This window comes from Procambarus clarkii, unplaced genomic scaffold, assembly GCF_040958095.1.
Source record: "Procambarus clarkii isolate CNS0578487 unplaced genomic scaffold, FALCON_Pclarkii_2.0 HiC_scaffold_1831, whole genome shotgun sequence".
NCBI lineage: Eukaryota > Metazoa > Arthropoda > Malacostraca > Decapoda > Cambaridae > Procambarus > Procambarus clarkii.
The window spans coordinates 2,871-24,681 of record NW_027190854.1 but is presented as its reverse complement, the minus strand read 5'-3'; the positions used below and the strand labels follow the sequence as shown (position 1 = coordinate 24,681).

The 21,811-nt window shown below is 44.5% G+C and overlaps 2 non-coding genes across 2 annotated transcripts; both read right to left on the bottom strand.

The window, feature by feature from the left end:
• Window positions 1-7,261: 7,261 nt before the first annotated feature.
• LOC138362448 (5S ribosomal RNA) lies at window positions 7,262-7,380 on the bottom strand. The gene has a single exon (XR_011227672.1). It is a non-coding gene; the product is annotated as a 5S ribosomal RNA (ribosomal RNA).
• Window positions 7,381-15,433: 8,053 nt separating this feature from the next.
• On the bottom strand, window positions 15,434-15,552 carry LOC138362447 (5S ribosomal RNA). The gene has a single exon (XR_011227671.1). It is a non-coding gene; the product is annotated as a 5S ribosomal RNA (ribosomal RNA).
• Between the last annotated feature and the right edge of the window lie 6,259 nt (window positions 15,553-21,811).

The window sequence follows — 21,811 nt, the reverse complement described above, 5'->3', positions numbered from 1 at the left end:
TCTTGTTCAGACCAAGGGAAGTGGAGCTAGTGGATCATTCAAGCTGGCCGTAGCAGAGAAGAGGGCCGTTCTAACTCCCAAGAAAGCCACCACAACCAAGAAACCATCTACAGCAGCAAAGAAGGCCGTGGTAACTCCCAAGAAAGCCGCCACAAGCAACAAACCACCTACAGCCTTGAAAAAGAAGCAGCAGCAGCAGCAGCTTGTTGTTGGGAACAAAAAGCCCAAAATAAAGAGAGCTTCAAAATCTCCCAAACCACCCAAGGCAAAGAAAGCTGTCAAGAAAACAACAAAGGCAAAATAAACGACGACATGCAAGCAGCATGAATACACATGACAATAAACATCCAGGCCTCCCCCCTCAGTGGAGGGGCCTCATATGATTCCAAAAAGAGTTTAGTTTTGTAGACAAATAAATCATTACTTTTGGGGTAGATTTACTCTGTATATTATATATATATATATATATATATATATATATATATATATATATATATATATATAATATATATATATATTTATATATACACATGGGTGAGGTGATATGGTACCAAAGTTTTGGGTAAGGTGATTGACATTTACACAAGATAAAACACGAACCAATGGGAATAAAAACATAAGAATGGAAGTAACTGCAGAAGGCCTATTGGCCCATAACACAAGCACTTCCTCTTGATGCTTCTATATTGGTTCGGAGTCTTGAAGCTATAATATATATATATATATATATATATATATATATATATATATATATATATATATATATATATATATATATATATATATATATATATATATGCACACAAAACTAAATAGTCTTGTTAGACAAATTGCCCCTATTAGAGGCAAGTTGACTAACAAGCCGAATGACTGCAATTGTTTTGAATTTGAGTTAAATCTAACATAGAAATGTAATCAAACCTAACCTAACCTATGCTAACCCAAGCTAAGCTAACCTAACCTAACCTAAGCTAACCCAAGCTAAGCTAACCTAACCTAACCTAACCTAACCTAACCTAACCTAAGCTAAGCTAACCTAACCTAACCTAACCCAGCAATTCATGATCTTAATATAATACTGTTAATTGGATAAACCAATTTGGAAAGAAATGTTCGAAAATAACAAAATTAACTGTGCTTGTTAGGAAAATTGGGCCTTGCATACTTGTCCCAATAGTGTGGTTCTCGCTTTTAGGTACGACATAAACGTATACCTAAGTTGAGAGAGAAAAAGATTCGCACTCAAACATGCATATCGATTGCCAGTCCTGAATTCTGGGTAGATATTCGTGTCCTCCCTTTTCATTTACCATCATTTGGATACTATCAAAACAGCTCTGAGAAGGATAAAATGAATAAAACGGGTAGCTCACTCATGTAAAAAGGAAGAGTTGGGAAAGATCTCTCTCTCTCTCTCTCTCTCTCTCTCTCTCTCTCTCTCCCCCTCACCCCCCCCCCCCCCCACCAATGATCCTGCTCTGCTAGTATATAACGTAACAAACCTTCCCCCCCCCCCCCCCTCCCTCCCCAATCAGAGTCCCTTTAAGCATGCGAGGATAAAAAATAGATTTCATAAGACCCAATGTGCTAGCTGATATCAAAACAATTTATGTTATCGTCTATTAAGCCCTTCAGTAAAAAAAGTATAGGGACCTAATTAGGTCCCGTTTTGAGGTGGTGGTGGGTGGAATCGATGGATTAGCCAAGCTCTTATCCGCCGAATCCGTAGAGGGTACGACCCTGGCGCTTCAGAGCGTACACCACGTCCATAGCAGTGACGGTCTTCCTCTTGGCGTGTTCCGTGTAGGTTACAGCATCACGGATGACGTTCTCGAGGAACACCTTCAGGACGCCACGGGTCTCTTCGTAGATGAGACCCGAAATACGCTTCACGCCGCCACGACGAGCTAAGCGACGAATAGCGGGCTTGGTGATGCCCTGGATGTTGTCACGTAGCACCTTACGATGACGCTTGGCGCCACCCTTTCCGAGTCCCTTGCCTCCCTTGCCGCGTCCAGTCATGGTGTTGAAGTTGTGTGAATCGAATTGACGAATGCGCACGATTTTCCCGACTATATCCCATCAAGCGACGTACTAGTTAGCATTGCAACTCCTGCCTGCCCTTACTTTACGCTTGTGGTCGAGTAGACACGGCTTTCTCACAACGCTTTCAAACTGCAGTTGCCTACTCGTCTGTTTCACGTCCCTGTGAAATGACTTTTGCACAAATCCAAAAAATAGAGCAAAATCAGCGATAATAGTGATTGAGGTGAGCCGCCTGTTGGCTGCAGCCAGAGGAAGGAGGGGAGGGGCAACGGGGTGACGTAGGCGAGTCGAGCAGCCAATGGCGCTCGAGCAAGCGCCTCGAGACGGCGTATATAAGCAAAAATTTTTCGGCGCCGGCCATCACAAACCACAGTTGTTCACCATGGCTCGCACCAAGCAGACTGCTCGCAAGTCCACGGGAGGCAAGGCTCCTCGTAAGCAGCTGGCCACCAAGGCAGCACGCAAGTCTGCTCCTGCCACAGGGGGTGTGAAGAAGCCTCACCGTTACAGGCCCGGAACGGTCGCCCTGCGTGAGATCCGTCGTTACCAGAAGAGCACCGAGTTGCTCATCAGGAAACTTCCCTTCCAGCGTCTGGTGCGCGAGATTGCCCAGGACTTCAAGACCGATCTTCGCTTCCAGTCGTCTGCCGTCATGGCTTTACAGGAGGCATCCGAGGCTTACCTGGTCGGTCTCTTCGAGGACACTAACCTCTGTGCCATCCACGCCAAGCGTGTCACCATCATGCCAAAGGACATTCAGCTTGCTCGCCGTATCCGTGGAGAGCGTGCATAAGCTAAATCGACCACCCTAGTATACACCAAACTCGGCCCTTCTCAGGGCCAAAATATCCTTCTAAGGAGATTTCAGACATTCCTAGCATCAGTCATATGAATTAACCTTCATCTACACATATAATAAATAAATAAATAAATAAACAAATACACTAATTTAGGTGTCATACATACACGTGATATCAATAAATCAAGTCATTTGTAGTACAACCTGTTCTCTTACAAACAAAACGCCGTCGCTTTTCGCTCTTATGCACTGTCAAGGATCACCCACCCCCCCCCCCCCCCCCCAAAATAAAAATTGTCATACTGTACTAGAAATAAAAGCAGCTTGTATAAGTGACATACTGTCCAGTCCTGTTTTATTCTGTTTTCGGTCCTCTGGCTTAATCTGTTAAGTTAGGAGATGACATTTTAAATTAACCGTTTTCTTGACATTTTCAAACCTAAGAGGGTGGCCTGCATAGTAATCCTAATGTGGAACATAACAATGAATCTCTAATCTCTAGAAAAAAAAAAAGATACCGAGTGCTTATATGTGTTGAGAGAGAGAGAGAGAGAGAGAGAGAGAGAGAGAGAGAGAGAGAGAGAGAGAGAGAGAGAGAGAGAGAGAGAGAGAGAGAGAGAGAGAGAGAGAGAGAGACACAGACAGACAGACAGACAGACAAGACAGAGACAGACAAGACAGAGACAGACAGACAGACAGACAGACAGAGACTGAGAGAGAGAAACACACACAGACAGTTTCATAAATATTCTCATTTTATAGCTATTTGCTTTCAGTGACAGAGGTTTTTGTTATAATAGTATTGGTGTCTAACACTCACAATCTCTTTAGAAATTAAAGTGTGGCTCCAATGGAGCCGAGTTTGTTGGTTTGAGGCCAAGCCACCACCACAGGGCAGTAAGTAAGCCGTTTACTTGGAGGAGGTGTACTTGGTGACGGCCTTAGTGCCCTCAGAGACGGCGTGCTTGGCCAGTTCTCCGGGCAACAGGAGCCTTACAGCCGTCTGGATCTCCCGACTGGTAATGGTGGAACGCTTGTTGTAGTGGGCCAGGCGAGAAGCCTCGGCGGCGATGCGCTCGAAGATGTCGTTCACGAACGAGTTCATGATCGACATGGCTTTGGAAGAGATACCAGTGTCGGGGTGGACCTGCTTCAGCACTTTGTAGATGTAGATGCTGTAGCTCTCCTTCCTCCTGCGCTTCTTTTTCTTATCGCCCTTGGCAATGGCCTTCTGGGCCTTTCCGGCCTTCTTGGCAGCCTTTCCAGATGCCTTGGGTGGCATGATGATGCTCGTGCTGGCTGGCGTTGCGATACAATAATGAACTTTTGCGCGAGGCGAGCTTTCCTTTTATATCCCGCTCGCGACTCAGCTCAGAGCGGGTCGCGTGGCGGAGCGCGCTGATTGGTCAGTGGCGGGCTCCCTTGATCCTGAGCGGGGTATATAACACGAAGCTCGATCTGCGGGGCGGCATAAAACACCACAAACCCACAACAGCAGCAGCAATGTCAGGACGCGGCAAGGGAGGCAAAGTGAAGGGCAAGTCAAAGTCTCGCTCCAGCAGGGCCGGACTTCAGTTCCCCGTGGGCAGAATTCACCGTCTGCTGCGTAAGGGCAACTACGCCGAACGCGTCGGTGCTGGCGCTCCTGTCTACCTGGCAGCCGTCATGGAATACCTCGCTGCCGAAGTTCTGGAGCTCGCCGGTAATGCCGCACGTGACAACAAGAAGACCCGTATCATCCCACGTCACTTGCAGTTGGCCATCCGCAACGACGAAGAACTCAACAAACTTCTGTCTGGCGTAACCATTGCACAGGGAGGTGTTCTTCCAAACATTCAGGCAGTTCTTTTGCCAAAGAAGACAGAGAAGAAGTAAGCACTTCTGCCACCCACCACGACAAATACCATAACCAGGCTCCATCCGGAGCCACACACACTTTAATAGAGAGATTCAAGTAGACAATCAACTTTCAAACATTAATAATAACATTTATATTGATTTCATTTGGAATGTGTACATAACAAACAAACAAAACAAAATTATAGGGGATATTCAGCATCACTTGGAATATTAACCAATCATATAAATCCAATATATATTTTATATTTTACTTTAAGCGAGGAATTCATATTATATTAATTTTTAATCATACAAATGAACAAAAGCAATTCTTCACTAGACGTAATGAATGAATAAATGATCAAGGTTTTAATGTGTTTCATGAATATATATATATATATATATATATATATATATATATTATATATTATATATATATATATATATATATATTATATATATATATATATATATATAATATAATATAATATATTATAATACTTGTGAACCAGAATATGTTTGAGCAGCAGCGATCGTGCCTGCCATTGGCCGAAGTGCAACAATTCAAATAATTTAAAGGGCCTGCTCGGGTATATAAGAGAGGCTGGGAGACTGGGGCCGGTGGTGGGTGATGGGTGATGAGTGATGGTGTGGTGTGGTATGGTGTTGTTAAGAGTTGATTTACGGCCAGCCAGCCAGCTGCAGCCAAGGCAGGGCAGGGCAGGGCAAGGCAAGGCAAGGCAAGGCAAGGCAAGGCAAGGCAAGGCAATAACAGGACAGGACAGGCAAGGCAAGGCAAGGCAAGGCAAGGCAAGCAGGCGGGCGGGCGGGCGGGCGGGCGGGCGGGCGGGCAGGCAGGCAGGCAGGCAGCCAGCCAGCCAGCCAGCCCCAGCCAGCCAGCCAGCCAGCCAGCCAGCCAGCCAGCCAGCCAGCCAGGCAGGCCAGGCAGGCAGGCAGGCAGGCAGGCAGGCAGGCAGGCAGCAGCCAGCCAGCCAGCCAGCCAGCCAGCCAGCCAGCCAGCCAGCCACTCCCACTTTGTATTTATATGCATTCAATTTATATTCAAACATTATATATGTTAAGGGCCTAGTTTTAGTGTTTATTTTAAAAATGACAAACATCGAGTCGTTTTACCAGTCCTTTAGCGTTAACGGTGATGCATTTTAAAACTGAACAGAAATCACCTTTTCTGGATATATCAAATATCGAATCCGCTTAATGTGCCTACAATTCAATCATTCAAAAAATACATAATTTACATCATGCCTTTTCATAGAACAGACAATAAGATTTGAGACAATAAGAACTTTACTTTTATAACTAAAGTTGCACAATTATACCAACTCTATGGTGGCTGGGTGGTAAGGTGTGTGGCTGGTATTTTGGAAGTCGCGAGTTCAAACGACCCAATGGGAATAATACTTTTTTTTTTTTGCCATACAATCTTCCTAATACTATTATGTAGGTTTGTGTGTGTGTTTTTTTATTCATTCTTTGGTTTTATAGATGACATACATATTGACTCCTTTTACCGGTCCTTAATTAGGCTCTGGGGAAGCAATGGTGGTGGTGGTGGTGGTGGTGCATTTAAAACTAAACCAAAAATCACCAGTTCTGGACGCGTCAAATATCATATCCGCTTAATGTGTCTACAACCTAATTACTTAAAACTACACTATTTAATTCATTCATATCATGTGCATATTGGTCATTATGCTCATACAACCGACATCAAAATTTATTTTCATTATTAGAATCATACATTTCATCAAGTAATACAGATACAAAGAGATTTTCTTTCTGAGAAGACCGTTAGTATTGGCTTGCAGGCAGGCAGGCAGGCAGGCATTTGAGGGTTATTATTTCGCCTGTTGATTGGGGGGGGTTGATGTGTTAGGGGGTTTTGGGTTAGATGTGGTGGTGGTGATTGGTGGTGATTGGTGGTGATTGGTGGTGATTGGTGGTGATTGGTGGTGGTGGTGGTGGTGGTGGTAGTAGGTGGGAGTTGGGGGGGGGGGGGGGGGGGGGGGGTGGGGGGGGGGGGGGGGGGGGGGAGGGAGGGAGGGGAGGAATGATGGTCTGTGGATTCGTTCTCCGTACCCTTTACATATAAGCAAAAATATGCCTTCTTGTGGGTATAGAAACATTAACACAAATTATATCAGTAACTGATATTGTAGCCTTTTAAACAGAAAAGATTTGTACATACAAATACTTTTTAATTATCATTTATTTGTGGAAATGGCATTTACGTCATTAAATTGATACCTCAGCATCAAGCTTGTGTCCTGCAGCAGTGGTCCAGTGGTAAAGTGTATATAAGTGATGCGTATTCTTGGAGTTGCGAGTTCAAACCCGGATTAAGCTATATATATATACAACATGTTTTGTTTTGGTTGTTTGTTTTTGTATAAAGCCTCACACAATATCTATATTAAGCGAGTTTGTTTTAAACATGACATACATATTAATTCATTTTACCAGGCCTTATTCCACACAACTCCGTGAATTTCCCGTGGAGCCAGCCATTCAAACAAAAACAAACGAAACAAAACAAAACAAAACAAAAAACATTATTGCCAACAGCATTTGGTGTTCCCAGGCGGTCACCCATCCAAGTACTAACCAAACCCAACGTTGCTTAACTTCGCTGATCGGACGAGAAGCGGTGTTCTCAACGTGGTATGGCCGTTGGCATGAGACTGCCTACACATTGTGGCTAATAACCAACTCTTTTAAGTCATCGCGGCAGGATACGGACCTGCTTGTGGTGTCTTAATGGTAATTGTATCCTAACATATTTTTGTCTCCTTGGCATGGATATTTAACATCGTTTATTCAGTCTTGGGTTTATGTTCTTTCGCCATTTACAGACATTTTACATCTACCTACTTCCTCAGCCTGCCCTGCCAATTTCTAATGAATTTGTGGATTTTCTTTTGTAATACAAACATGTGTGTGCTCATCTGCTCTTCAGTTTTTATGATATTTGTCTCATCTGTCCTGCTTTATGATACTTTTACAAAGAACATGAACAAATGCTTCTATTTTAGAGAAGATATGGGATCCAGGTTTCGGAGCCGTAAAACCAACCGTCGTGATTGGTGGACGAGTTGCCAGGTTGCAGCTTCTGTACCGTGCCGGCACATAAATAGGTTCGGCTCAAGCGGCGGCAGCATCATTCCCCCGTGACTGTCTGAGCGTCTCTCATCACCTTGGTTATCTCATCATCATCATGGTAGAAGCAAAGCCTACCAAGAAGGCTGCGGCTGCTGCTGCTGTGGTGGCCACCACCAGGAAACCTCGCGTCCAGGTTGCTCACCCGAAAACTAGTCAAATGGTTCTAGCCGCGGTCGCAGCACTCAAAGACCGTAAGGGCTCGTCTCTACAAGCAATCAAGAAGTACGTTGTTGCCAACAACAAAGTCGAGGCTGCCAAGATCGCCATTTACATCCGAAGATTTCTCAAGAAAGCAGTGGCTGACGGCATTCTTGTTCAGACCAAGGGAAGTGGAGCTAGTGGATCATTCAAGCTGGCCGTAGCAGAGAAGAGGGCCGTTCTAACTCCCAAGAAAGCCACCACAACCAAGAAACCATCTACAGCAGCAAAGAAGGCCGTGGTAACTCCCAAGAAAGCCGCCACAAGCAACAAACCACCTACAGCCTTGAAAAAGAAGCAGCAGCAGCAGCAGCTTGTTGTTGGGAACAAAAAGCCCAAAATAAAGAGAGCTTCAAAATCTCCCAAACCACCCAAGGCAAAGAAAGCTGTCAAGAAAACAACAAAGGCAAAATAAACGACGACATGCAAGCAGCATGAATACACATGACAATAAACATCCAGGCCTCCCCCCTCAGTGGAGGGGCCTCATATGATTCCAAAAAGAGTTTAGTTTTGTAGACAAATAAATCATTACTTTTGGGGTAGATTTACTCTGTATATTATATATATATATATATATATATATATATATATATATATATATATATATATATATATATATATATATATATATATATTTATATATACACATGGGTGAGGTGATATGGTACCAAAGTTTTGGGTAAGGTGATTGACATTTACACAAGATAAAACACGAACCAATGGGAATAAAAACATAAGAATGGAAGTAACTGCAGAAGGCCTATTGGCCCATAACACAAGCACTTCCTCTTGATGCTTCTATATTGGTTCGGAGTCTTGAAGCTATAATATATATATATATATATATATATATATATATATATATATATATATATATATATATATATATATATATATATATATATATATATATATATATATATATGCACACAAAACTAAATAGTCTTGTTAGACAAATTGCCCCTATTAGAGGCAAGTTGACTAACAAGCCGAATGACTGCAATTGTTTTGAATTTGAGTTAAATCTAACATAGAAATGTAATCAAACCTAACCTAACCTATGCTAACCCAAGCTAAGCTAACCTAACCTAACCTAAGCTAACCCAAGCTAAGCTAACCTAACCTAACCTAACCTAACCTAACCTAACCTAAGCTAAGCTAACCTAACCTAACCTAACCCAGCAATTCATGATCTTAATATAATACTGTTAATTGGATAAACCAATTTGGAAAGAAATGTTCGAAAATAACAAAATTAACTGTGCTTGTTAGGAAAATTGGGCCTTGCATACTTGTCCCAATAGTGTGGTTCTCGCTTTTAGGTACGACATAAACGTATACCTAAGTTGAGAGAGAAAAAGATTCGCACTCAAACATGCATATCGATTGCCAGTCCTGAATTCTGGGTAGATATTCGTGTCCTCCCTTTTCATTTACCATCATTTGGATACTATCAAAACAGCTCTGAGAAGGATAAAATGAATAAAACGGGTAGCTCACTCATGTAAAAAGGAAGAGTTGGGAAAGATCTCTCTCTCTCTCTCTCTCTCTCTCTCTCTCTCTCTCTCTCCCCCTCACCCCCCCCCCCCCCACCAATGATCCTGCTCTGCTAGTATATAACGTAACAAACCTTCCCCCCCCCCCCCCCTCCCTCCCCAATCAGAGTCCCTTTAAGCATGCGAGGATAAAAAATAGATTTCATAAGACCCAATGTGCTAGCTGATATCAAAACAATTTATGTTATCGTCTATTAAGCCCTTCAGTAAAAAAAGTATAGGGACCTAATTAGGTCCCGTTTTGAGGTGGTGGTGGGTGGAATCGATGGATTAGCCAAGCTCTTATCCGCCGAATCCGTAGAGGGTACGACCCTGGCGCTTCAGAGCGTACACCACGTCCATAGCAGTGACGGTCTTCCTCTTGGCGTGTTCCGTGTAGGTTACAGCATCACGGATGACGTTCTCGAGGAACACCTTCAGGACGCCACGGGTCTCTTCGTAGATGAGACCCGAAATACGCTTCACGCCGCCACGACGAGCTAAGCGACGAATAGCGGGCTTGGTGATGCCCTGGATGTTGTCACGTAGCACCTTACGATGACGCTTGGCGCCACCCTTTCCGAGTCCCTTGCCTCCCTTGCCGCGTCCAGTCATGGTGTTGAAGTTGTGTGAATCGAATTGACGAATGCCCGCACGATTTCCCGACTATATCCCATCAAGCGGACGTACTAGTAGCATTGCAACTCCTGCCCTGCCTTACTTTACGCTTGTGGTCGAGTAGACACGGCTTTCTCACAACGCTTTCAAAACTGCAGTTGCCTACTCGTCTGTTTCACGTCCCTGTGAAATGACTTTTGCACAAATCCAAAAAATAGAGCAAAATCAGCGATAATAGTGATTGAGGTGAGCCGCCTGTTGGCTGCAGCCAGAGGAAGGAGGGGAGGGGCAACGGGGTGACGTAGGCGAGTCGAGCAGCCAATGGCGCTCGAGCAAGCGCCTCGAGACGGCGTATATAAGCAAAAATTTTTCGGCGCCGGCCATCACAAACCACAGTTGTTCACCATGGCTCGCACCAAGCAGACTGCTCGCAAGTCCACGGGAGGCAAGGCTCCTCGTAAGCAGCTGGCCACCAAGGCAGCACGCAAGTCTGCTCCTGCCACAGGGGGTGTGAAGAAGCCTCACCGTTACAGGCCCGGAACGGTCGCCCTGCGTGAGATCCGTCGTTACCAGAAGAGCACCGAGTTGCTCATCAGGAAACTTCCCTTCCAGCGTCTGGTGCGCGAGATTGCCCAGGACTTCAAGACCGATCTTCGCTTCCAGTCGTCTGCCGTCATGGCTTTACAGGAGGCATCCGAGGCTTACCTGGTCGGTCTCTTCGAGGACACTAACCTCTGTGCCATCCACGCCAAGCGTGTCACCATCATGCCAAAGGACATTCAGCTTGCTCGCCGTATCCGTGGAGAGCGTGCATAAGCTAAATCGACCACCCTAGTATACACCAAACTCGGCCCTTCTCAGGGCCAAAATATCCTTCTAAGGAGATTTCAGACATTCCTAGCATCAGTCATATGAATTAACCTTCATCTACACATATAATAAATAAATAAATAAATAAACAAATACACTAATTTAGGTGTCATACATACACGTGATATCAATAAATCAAGTCATTTGTAGTACAACCTGTTCTCTTACAAACAAAACGCCGTCGCTTTTCGCTCTTATGCACTGTCAAGGATCACCCACCCCCCCCCCCCCCCCCCCAAAATAAAAATTGTCATACTGTACTAGAAATAAAAGCAGCTTGTATAAGTGACATACTGTCCAGTCCTGTTTTATTCTGTTTTCGGTCCTCTGGCTTAATCTGTTAAGTTAGGAGATGACATTTTAAATTAACCGTTTTCTTGACATTTTCAAACCTAAGAGGGTGGCCTGCATAGTAATCCTAATGTGGAACATAACAATGAATCTCTAATCTCTAGAAAAAAAAAAAGATACCGAGTGCTTATATGTGTTGAGAGAGAGAGAGAGAAGAGAGAGAGAGAGAGAGAGAGAGAGAGAGAGAGAGAGAGAGAGAGAGAGAGAGAGAGAGAGAGAGAGAGAGAGAGAGAGAGAGACACAGACAGACAGACAGACAGACAAGACAGAGACAGACAAGACAGAGACAGACAGACAGACAGACAGACAGAGACTGAGAGAGAGAACACACACAGACAGTTTCATAAATATTCTCATTTTATAGCTATTTGCTTTCAGTGACAGAGGTTTTTGTTATAATAGTATTGGTGTCTAACACTCACAATCTCTTTAGAAATTAAAGTGTGGCTCCAATGGAGCCGAGTTTGTTGGTTTGAGGCCAAGCCACCACCACAGGGCAGTAAGTAAGCCGTTTACTTGGAGGAGGTGTACTTGGTGACGGCCTTAGTGCCCTCAGAGACGGCGTGCTTGGCCAGTTCTCCGGGCAACAGGAGCCTTACAGCCGTCTGGATCTCCCGACTGGTAATGGTGGAACGCTTGTTGTAGTGGGCCAGGCGAGAAGCCTCGGCGGCGATGCGCTCGAAGATGTCGTTCACGAACGAGTTCATGATCGACATGGCTTTGGAAGAGATACCAGTGTCGGGGTGGACCTGCTTCAGCACTTTGTAGATGTAGATGCTGTAGCTCTCCTTCCTCCTGCGCTTCTTTTTCTTATCGCCCTTGGCAATGGCCTTCTGGGCCTTTCCGGCCTTCTTGGCAGCCTTTCCAGATGCCTTGGGTGGCATGATGATGCTCGTGCTGGCTGGCGTTGCGATACAATAATGAACTTTTGCGCGAGGCGAGCTTTCCTTTTATATCCCGCTCGCGACTCAGCTCAGAGCGGGTCGCGTGGCGGAGCGCGCTGATTGGTCAGTGGCGGGCTCCCTTGATCCTGAGCGGGGTATATAACACGAAGCTCGATCTGCGGGGCGGCATAAAACACCACAAACCCACAACAGCAGCAGCAATGTCAGGACGCGGCAAGGGAGGCAAAGTGAAGGGCAAGTCAAAGTCTCGCTCCAGCAGGGCCGGACTTCAGTTCCCCGTGGGCAGAATTCACCGTCTGCTGCGTAAGGGCAACTACGCCGAACGCGTCGGTGCTGGCGCTCCTGTCTACCTGGCAGCCGTCATGGAATACCTCGCTGCCGAAGTTCTGGAGCTCGCCGGTAATGCCGCACGTGACAACAAGAAGACCCGTATCATCCCACGTCACTTGCAGTTGGCCATCCGCAACGACGAAGAACTCAACAAACTTCTGTCTGGCGTAACCATTGCACAGGGAGGTGTTCTTCCAAACATTCAGGCAGTTCTTTTGCCAAAGAAGACAGAGAAGAAGTAAGCACTTCTGCCACCCACCACGACAAATACCATAACCAGGCTCCATCCGGAGCCACACACACTTTAATAGAGAGATTCAAGTAGACAATCAACTTTCAAACATTAATAATAACATTTATATTGATTTCATTTGGAATGTGTACATAACAAACAAACAAAACAAAATTATAGGGGATATTCAGCATCACTTGGAATATTAACCAATCATATAAATCCAATATATATTTTATATTTTACTTTAAGCGAGGAATTCATATTATATTAATTTTTAATCATACAAATGAACAAAAGCAATTCTTCACTAGACGTAATGAATGAATAAATGATCAAGGTTTTAATGTGTTTCATGAATATATATATATATATATATATATATATATATATATATATATATATATATATATATATATATATATATATATATATATATATATATATAATATAATATAATATATTATAATACTTGTGAACCAGAATATGTTTGAGCAGCAGCGATCGTGCCTGCCATTGGCCGAAGTGCAACAATTCAAATAATTTAAAGGGCCTGCTCGGGTATATAAGAGAGGCTGGGAGACTGGGGCCGGTGGTGGGTGATGGGTGATGAGTGATGGTGTGGTGTGGTATGGTGTTGTTAAGAGTTGATTTACGGCCAGCCAGCCAGCTGCAGCCAAGGCAGGGCAGGGCAGGGCAAGGCAAGGCAAGGCAAGGCAAGGCAAGGCAAGGCAAGGCAATAACAGGACAGGACAGGCAAGGCAAGGCAAGGCAAGGCAAGGCAAGCAGGCGGGCGGGCGGGCGGGCGGGCGGGCGGGCGGGCAGGCAGGCAGGCAGGCAGCCAGCCAGCCAGCCAGCCAGCCAGCCAGCCAGCCAGCCAGCCAGCCAGCCAGCCAGCCAGCCAGCCAGCCAGCCAGCCAGCCAGGCAGGCAGGCAGGCAGGCAGGCAGGCAGGCAGGCAGGCAGGCAGCCAGCCAGCCAGCCAGCCCCAGCCAGCCAGCCAGCCACTCCCACTTTGTATTTATATGCATTCAATTTATATTCAAACATTATATATGTTAAGGGCCTAGTTTTAGTGTTTATTTTAAAAATGACAAACATCGAGTCGTTTTACCAGTCCTTTAGCGTTAACGGTGATGCATTTTAAAACTGAACAGAAATCACCTTTTCTGGATATATCAAATATCGAATCCGCTTAATGTGCCTACAATTCAATCATTCAAAAAATACATAATTTACATCATGCCTTTTCATAGAACAGACAATAAGATTTGAGACAATAAGAACTTTACTTTTATAACTAAAGTTGCACAATTATACCAACTCTATGGTGGCTGGGTGGTAAGGTGTGTGGCTGGTATTTTGGAAGTCGCGAGTTCAAACGACCCAATGGGAATAATACTTTTTTTTTTTTGCCATACAATCTTCCTAATACTATTATGTAGGTTTGTGTGTGTGTTTTTTTATTCATTCTTTGGTTTTATAGATGACATACATATTGACTCCTTTTACCGGTCCTTAATTAGGCTCTGGGGAAGCAATGGTGGTGGTGGTGGTGGTGGTGCATTTAAAACTAAACCAAAAATCACCAGTTCTGGACGCGTCAAATATCATATCCGCTTAATGTGTCTACAACCTAATTACTTAAAACTACACTATTTAATTCATTCATATCATGTGCATATTGGTCATTATGCTCATACAACCGACATCAAAATTTATTTTCATTATTAGAATCATACATTTCATCAAGTAATACAGATACAAAGAGATTTTCTTTCTGAGAAGACCGTTAGTATTGGCTTGCAGGCAGGCAGGCAGGCAGGCATTTGAGGGTTATTATTTCGCCTGTTGATTGGGGGGAGGGTTGATGTGTTAGGGGGTTTTCGGTTAGATGTGGTGGTGGTGATTGGTGGTGATTGGTGGTGATTGGTGGTGATTGGTGGTGATTGGTGGTGGTGGTGGTGGTGGTAGTAGGTGGGAGTTGGGGGGGGGGGGGGGGGGGGAGGGAAGGGGAGGGGAATGATGGTCTGTGGATTCGTTCTCCGTACCCTTTACATATAAGCAAAAATATGCCTTCTTGTGGGTATAGAAACATTAACACAAATTATATCAGTAACTGATATTGTAGCCTTTTAAACAGAAAAGATTTGTACATACAAATACTTTTTAATTATCATTTATTTGTGGAAATGGCATTTACGTCATTAAATTGATACCTCAGCATCAAGCTTGTGTCCTGCAGCAGTGGTCCAGTGGTAAAGTGTATATAAGTGATGCGTATTCTTGGAGTTGCGAGTTCAAACCCGGATTAAGCTATATATATATACAACATGTTTTGTTTTGGTTGTTTGTTTTTGTATAAAGCCTCACACAATATCTATATTAAGCGAGTTTGTTTTAAACATGACATACATATTAATTCATTTTACCAGGCCTTATTCCACACAACTCCGTGAATTTCCCGTGGAGCCAGCCATTCAAACAAAAACAAACGAAACAAAACAAAACAAAACAAAAAACATTATTGCCAACAGCATTTGGTGTTCCCAGGCGGTCACCCATCCAAGTACTAACCAAACCCAACGTTGCTTAACTTCGCTGATCGGACGAGAAGCGGTGTTCTCAACGTGGTATGGCCGTTGGCATGAGACTGCCTACACATTGTGGCTAATAACCAACTCTTTTAAGTCATCGCGGCAGGATACGGACCTGCTTGTGGTGTCTTAATGGTAATTGTATCCTAACATATTTTTGTCTCCTTGGCATGGATATTTAACATCGTTTATTCAGTCTTGGGTTTATGTTCTTTCGCCATTTACAGACATTTTACATCTACCTACTTCCTCAGCCTGCCCTGCCAATTTCTAATGAATTTGTGGATTTTCTTTTGTAATACAAACATGTGTGTGCTCATCTGCTCTTCAGTTTTTATGATATTTGTCTCATCTGTCCTGCTTTATGATACTTTTACAAAGAACATGAACAAATGCTTCTATTTTAGAGAAGATATGGGATCCAGGTTTCGGAGCCGTAAAACCAACCGTCGTGATTGGTGGACGAGTTGCCAGGTTGCAGCTTCTGTACCGTGCCGGCACATAAATAGGTTCGGCTCAAGCGGCGGCAGCATCATTCCCCCGTGACTGTCTGAGCGTCTCTCATCACCTTGGTTATCTCATCATCATCATGGTAGAAGCAAAGCCTACCAAGAAGGCTGCGGCTGCTGCTGCTGTGGTGGCCACCACCAGGAAACCTCGCGTCCAGGTTGCTCACCCGAAAACTAGTCAAATGGTTCTAGCCGCGGTCGCAGCACTCAAAGACCGTAAGGGCTCGTCTCTACAAGCAATCAAGAAGTACGTTGTTGCCAACAACAAAGTCGAGGCTGCCAAGATCGCCATTTACATCCGAAGATTTCTCAAGAAAGCAGTGGCTGACGGCATTCTTGTTCAGACCAAGGGAAGTGGAGCTAGTGGATCATTCAAGCTGGCCGTAGCAGAGAAGAGGGCCGTTCTAACTCCCAAGAAAGCCACCACAACCAAGAAACCATCTACAGCAGCAAAGAAGGCCGTGGTAACTCCCAAGAAAGCCGCCACAAGCAACAAACCACCTACAGCCTTGAAAAAGAAGCAGCAGCAGCAGCAGCTTGTTGTTGGGAACAAAAAGCCCAAAATAAAGAGAGCTTCAAAATCTCCCAAACCACCCAAGGCAAAGAAAGCTGTCAAGAAAACAACAAAGGCAAAATAAACGACGACATGCAAGCAGCATGAATACACATGACAATAAACATCCAGGCCTCCCCCCTCAGTGGAGGGGCCTCATATGATTCCAAAAAGAGTTTAGTTTTGTAGACAAATAAATCATTACTTTTGGGGTAGATTTACTCTGTATATTATATATATATATATATATATATATATATATATATATATATATATATATATATATATATATATAATATATTTATATATACACATGGGTGAGGTGATATGGTACCAAAGTTTTGGGTAAGGTGATTGACATTTACACAAGATAAAACACGAACCAATGGGAATAAAAACATAAGAATGGAAGTAACTGCAGAAGGCCTATTGGCCCATAACACAAGCACTTCCTCTTGATGCTTCTATATTGGTTCGGAGTCTTGAAGCTATAATATATATATATATATATATATATATATATATATATATATATATATATATATATATATATATATATATATATATATATATATATATATGCACACAAAACTAAATAGTCTTGTTAGACAAATTGCCCCTATTAGAGGCAAGTTGACTAACAAGCCGAATGACTGCAATTGTTTTGAATTTGAGTTAAATCTAACATAGAAATGTAATCAAACCTAACCTAACCTATGCTAACCCAAGCTAAGCTAACCTAACCTAACCTAAGCTAACCCAAGCTAAGCTAACCTAACCTAACCTAACCTAACCTAACCTAACCTAAGCTAAGCTAACCTAACCTAACCTAACCCAGCAATTCATGATCTTAATATAATACTGTTAATTGGATAAACCAATTTGGAAAGAAATGTTCGAAAATAACAAAATTAACTGTGCTTGTTAGGAAAATTGGGCCTTGCATACTTGTCCCAATAGTGTGGTTCTCGCTTTTAGGTACGACATAAACGTATACCTAAGTTGAGAGAGAAAAAGATTCGCACTCAAACATGCATATCGATTGCCAGTCCTGAATTCTGGGTAGATATTCGTGTCCTCCCTTTTCATTTACCATCATTTGGATACTATCAAAACAGCTCTGAGAAGGATAAAATGAATAAAACGGGTAGCTCACTCATGTAAAAAGGAAGAGTTGGGAAAGATCTCTCTCTCTCTCTCTCTCTCTCTCTCTCTCTCTCTCTCCCCCTCACCCCCCCCCCCCCCCACCAATGATCCTGCTCTGCTAGTATATAACGTAACAAACCTTCCCCCCCCCCCCCCCCTCCCTCCCCAATCAGAGTCCCTTTAAGCATGCGAGGATAAAAAATAGATTTCATAAGACCCAATGTGCTAGCTGATATCAAAACAATTTATGTTATCGTCTATTAAGCCCTTCAGTAAAAAAAGTATAGGGACCTAATTAGGTCCCGTTTTGAGGTGGTGGTGGGTGGAATCGATGGATTAGCCAAGCTCTTATCCGCCGAATCCGTAGAGGGTACGACCCTGGCGCTTCAGAGCGTACACCACGTCCATAGCAGTGACGGTCTTCCTCTTGGCGTGTTCCGTGTAGGTTACAGCATCACGGATGACGTTCTCGAGGAACACCTTCAGGACGCCACGGGTCTCTTCGTAGATGAGACCCGAAATACGCTTCACGCCGCCACGACGAGCTAAGCGACGAATAGCGGGCTTGGTGATGCCCTGGATGTTGTCACGTAGCACCTTACGATGACGCTTGGCGCCACCCTTTCCGAGTCCCTTGCCTCCCTTGCCGCGTCCAGTCATGGTGTTGAAGTTGTGTGAATCGAATTGACGAATGCCCGCACGATTTCCCGACTATATCCCATCAAGCGGACGTACTAGTAGCATTGCAACTCCTGCCTGCCCTTACTTTACGCTTGTGGTCGAGTAGACACGGCTTTCTCACAACGCTTTCAAAACTGCAGTTGCCTACTCGTCTGTTTCACGTCCCTGTGAAATGACTTTTGCACAAATCCAAAAAATAGAGCAAAATCAGCGATAATAGTGATTGAGGTGAGCCGCCTGTTGGCTGCAGCCAGAGGAAGGAGGGGAGGGGCAACGGGGTGACGTAGGCGAGTCGAGCAGCCAATGGCGCTCGAGCAAGCGCCTCGAGACGGCGTATATAAGCAAAAATTTTTCGGCGCCGGCCATCACAAACCACAGTTGTTCACCATGGCTCGCACCAAGCAGACTGCTCGCAAGTCCACGGGAGGCAAGGCTCCTCGTAAGCAGCTGGCCACCAAGGCAGCACGCAAGTCTGCTCCTGCCACAGGGGGTGTGAAGAAGCCTCACCGTTACAGGCCCGGAACGGTCGCCCTGCGTGAGATCCGTCGTTACCAGAAGAGCACCGAGTTGCTCATCAGGAAACTTCCCTTCCAGCGTCTGGTGCGCGAGATTGCCCAGGACTTCAAGACCGATCTTCGCTTCCAGTCGTCTGCCGTCATGGCTTTACAGGAGGCATCCGAGGCTTACCTGGTCGGTCTCTTCGAGGACACTAACCTCTGTGCCATCCACGCCAAGCGTGTCACCATCATGCCAAAGGACATTCAGCTTGCTCGCCGTATCCGTGGAGAGCGTGCATAAGCTAAATCGACCACCCTAGTATACACCAAACTCGGCCCTTCTCAGGGCCAAAATATCCTTCTAAGGAGATTTCAGACATTCCTAGCATCAGTCATATGAATTAACCTTCATCTACACATATAATAAATAAATAAATAAATAAACAAATACACTAATTTAGGTGTCATACATACACGTGATATCAATAAATCAAGTCATTTGTAGTACAACCTGTTCTCTTACAAACAAAACGCCGTCGCTTTTCGCTCTTATGCACTGTCAAGGATCACCCACCCCCCCCCCCCCCCCCCAAAATAAAAATTGTCATACTGTACTAGAAATAAAAGCAGCTTGTATAAGTGACATACTGTCCAGTCCTGTTTTATTCTGTTTTCGGTCCTCTGGCTTAATCTGTTAAGTTAGGAGATGACATTTTAAATTAACCGTTTTCTTGACATTTTCAAACCTAAGAGGGTGGCCTGCATAGTAATCCTAATGTGGAACATAACAATGAATCTCTAATCTCTAGAAAAAAAAAAAGATACCGAGTGCTTATATGTGTTGAGAGAGAGAGAGAGAGAGAGAGAGAGAGAGAGAGAGAGAGAGAGAGAGAGAGAGAGAGAGAGAGAGAGAGAGAGAGAGAGAGAGAGAGAGAGAGAGACACAGACAGACAGACAGACAGACAAGACAGAGACAGACAAGACAGAGACAGACAGACAGACAGACAGACAGAGACTGAGAGAGAGAAACACACACAGACAGTTTCATAAATATTCTCATTTTATAGCTATTTGCTTTCAGTGACAGAGGTTTTTGTTATAATAGTATTGGTGTCTAACACTCACAATCTCTTTAGAAATTAAAGTGTGGCTCCAATGGAGCCGAGTTTGTTGGTTTGAGGCCAAGCCACCACCACAGGGCAGTAAGTAAGCCGTTTACTTGGAGGAGGTGTACTTGGTGACGGCCTTAGTGCCCTCAGAGACGGCGTGCTTGGCCAGTTCTCCGGGCAACAGGAGCCTTACAGCCGTCTGGATCTCCCGACTGGTAATGGTGGAACGCTTGTTGTAGTGGGCCAGGCGAGAAGCCTCGGCGGCGATGCGCTCGAAGATGTCGTTCACGAACGAGTTCATGATCGACATGGCTTTGGAAGAGATACCAGTGTCGGGGTGGACCTGCTTCAGCACTTTGTAGATGTAGATGCTGTAGCTCTCCTTCCTCCTGCGCTTCTTTTTCTTATCGCCCTTGGCAATGGCCTTCTGGGCCTTTCCGGCCTTCTTGGCAGCCTTTCCAGATGCCTTGGGTGGCATGATGATGCTCGTGCTGGCTGGCGTTGCGATACAATAATGAACTTTTGCGCGAGGCGAGCTTTCCTTTTATATCCCGCTCGCGACTCAGCTCAGAGCGGGTCGCGTGGCGGAGCGCGCTGATTGGTCAGTGGCGGGCTCCCTTGATCCTGAGCGGGGTATATAACACGAAGCTCGATCTGCGGGGCGGCATAAAACACCACAAACCCACAACAGCAGCAGCAATGTCAGGACGCGGCAAGGGAGGCAAAGTGAAGGGCAAGTCAAAGTCTCGCTCCAGCAGGGCCGGACTTCAGTTCCCCGTGGGCAGAATTCACCGTCTGCTGCGTAAGGGCAACTACGCCGAACGCGTCGGTGCTGGCGCTCCTGTCTACCTGGCAGCCGTCATGGAATACCTCGCTGCCGAAGTTCTGGAGCTCGCCGGTAATGCCGCACGTGACAACAAGAAGACCCGTATCATCCCACGTCACTTGCAGTTGGCCATCCGCAACGACGAAGAACTCAACAAACTTCTGTCTGGCGTAACCATTGCACAGGGAGGTGTTCTTCCAAACATTCAGGCAGTTCTTTTGCCAAAGAAGACAGAGAAGAAGTAAGCACTTCTGCCACCCACCACGACAAATACCATAACCAGGCTCCATCCGGAGCCACACACACTTTAATAGAGAGATTCAAGTAGACAATCAACTTTCAAACATTAATAATAACATTTATATTGATTTCATTTGGAATGTGTACATAACAAACAAACAAAACAAAATTATAGGGGATATTCAGCATCACTTGGAATATTAACCAATCATATAAATCCAATATATATTTTATATTTTACTTTAAGCGAGGAATTCATATTATATTAATTTTTAATCATACAAATGAACAAAAGCAATTCTTCACTAGACGTAATGAATGAATAAATGATCAAGGTTTTAATGTGTTTCATGAATATATATATATATATATATATATATATATATATATATATATATATATATATATATATATATATATATATATATATATATATATAATATATATATATACTTGTGAACCAGAATATGTTTGAGCAGCAGCGATCGTGCCTGCCATTGGCCGAAGTGCAACAATTCAAATAATTTAAAGGGCCTGCTCGGGTATATAAGAGAGGCTGGGAGACTGGGGCCGGTGGTGGGTGATGGGTGATGAGTGATGGTGTGGTGTGGTATGGTGTTGTTAAGAGTTGATTTACGGCCAGCCAGCCAGCTGCAGCCAAGGCAGGGCAGGGCAGGGCAAGGCAAGGCAAGGCAAGGCAAGGCAAGGCAAGGCAAGGCAATAACAGGACAGGACAGGCAAGGCAAGG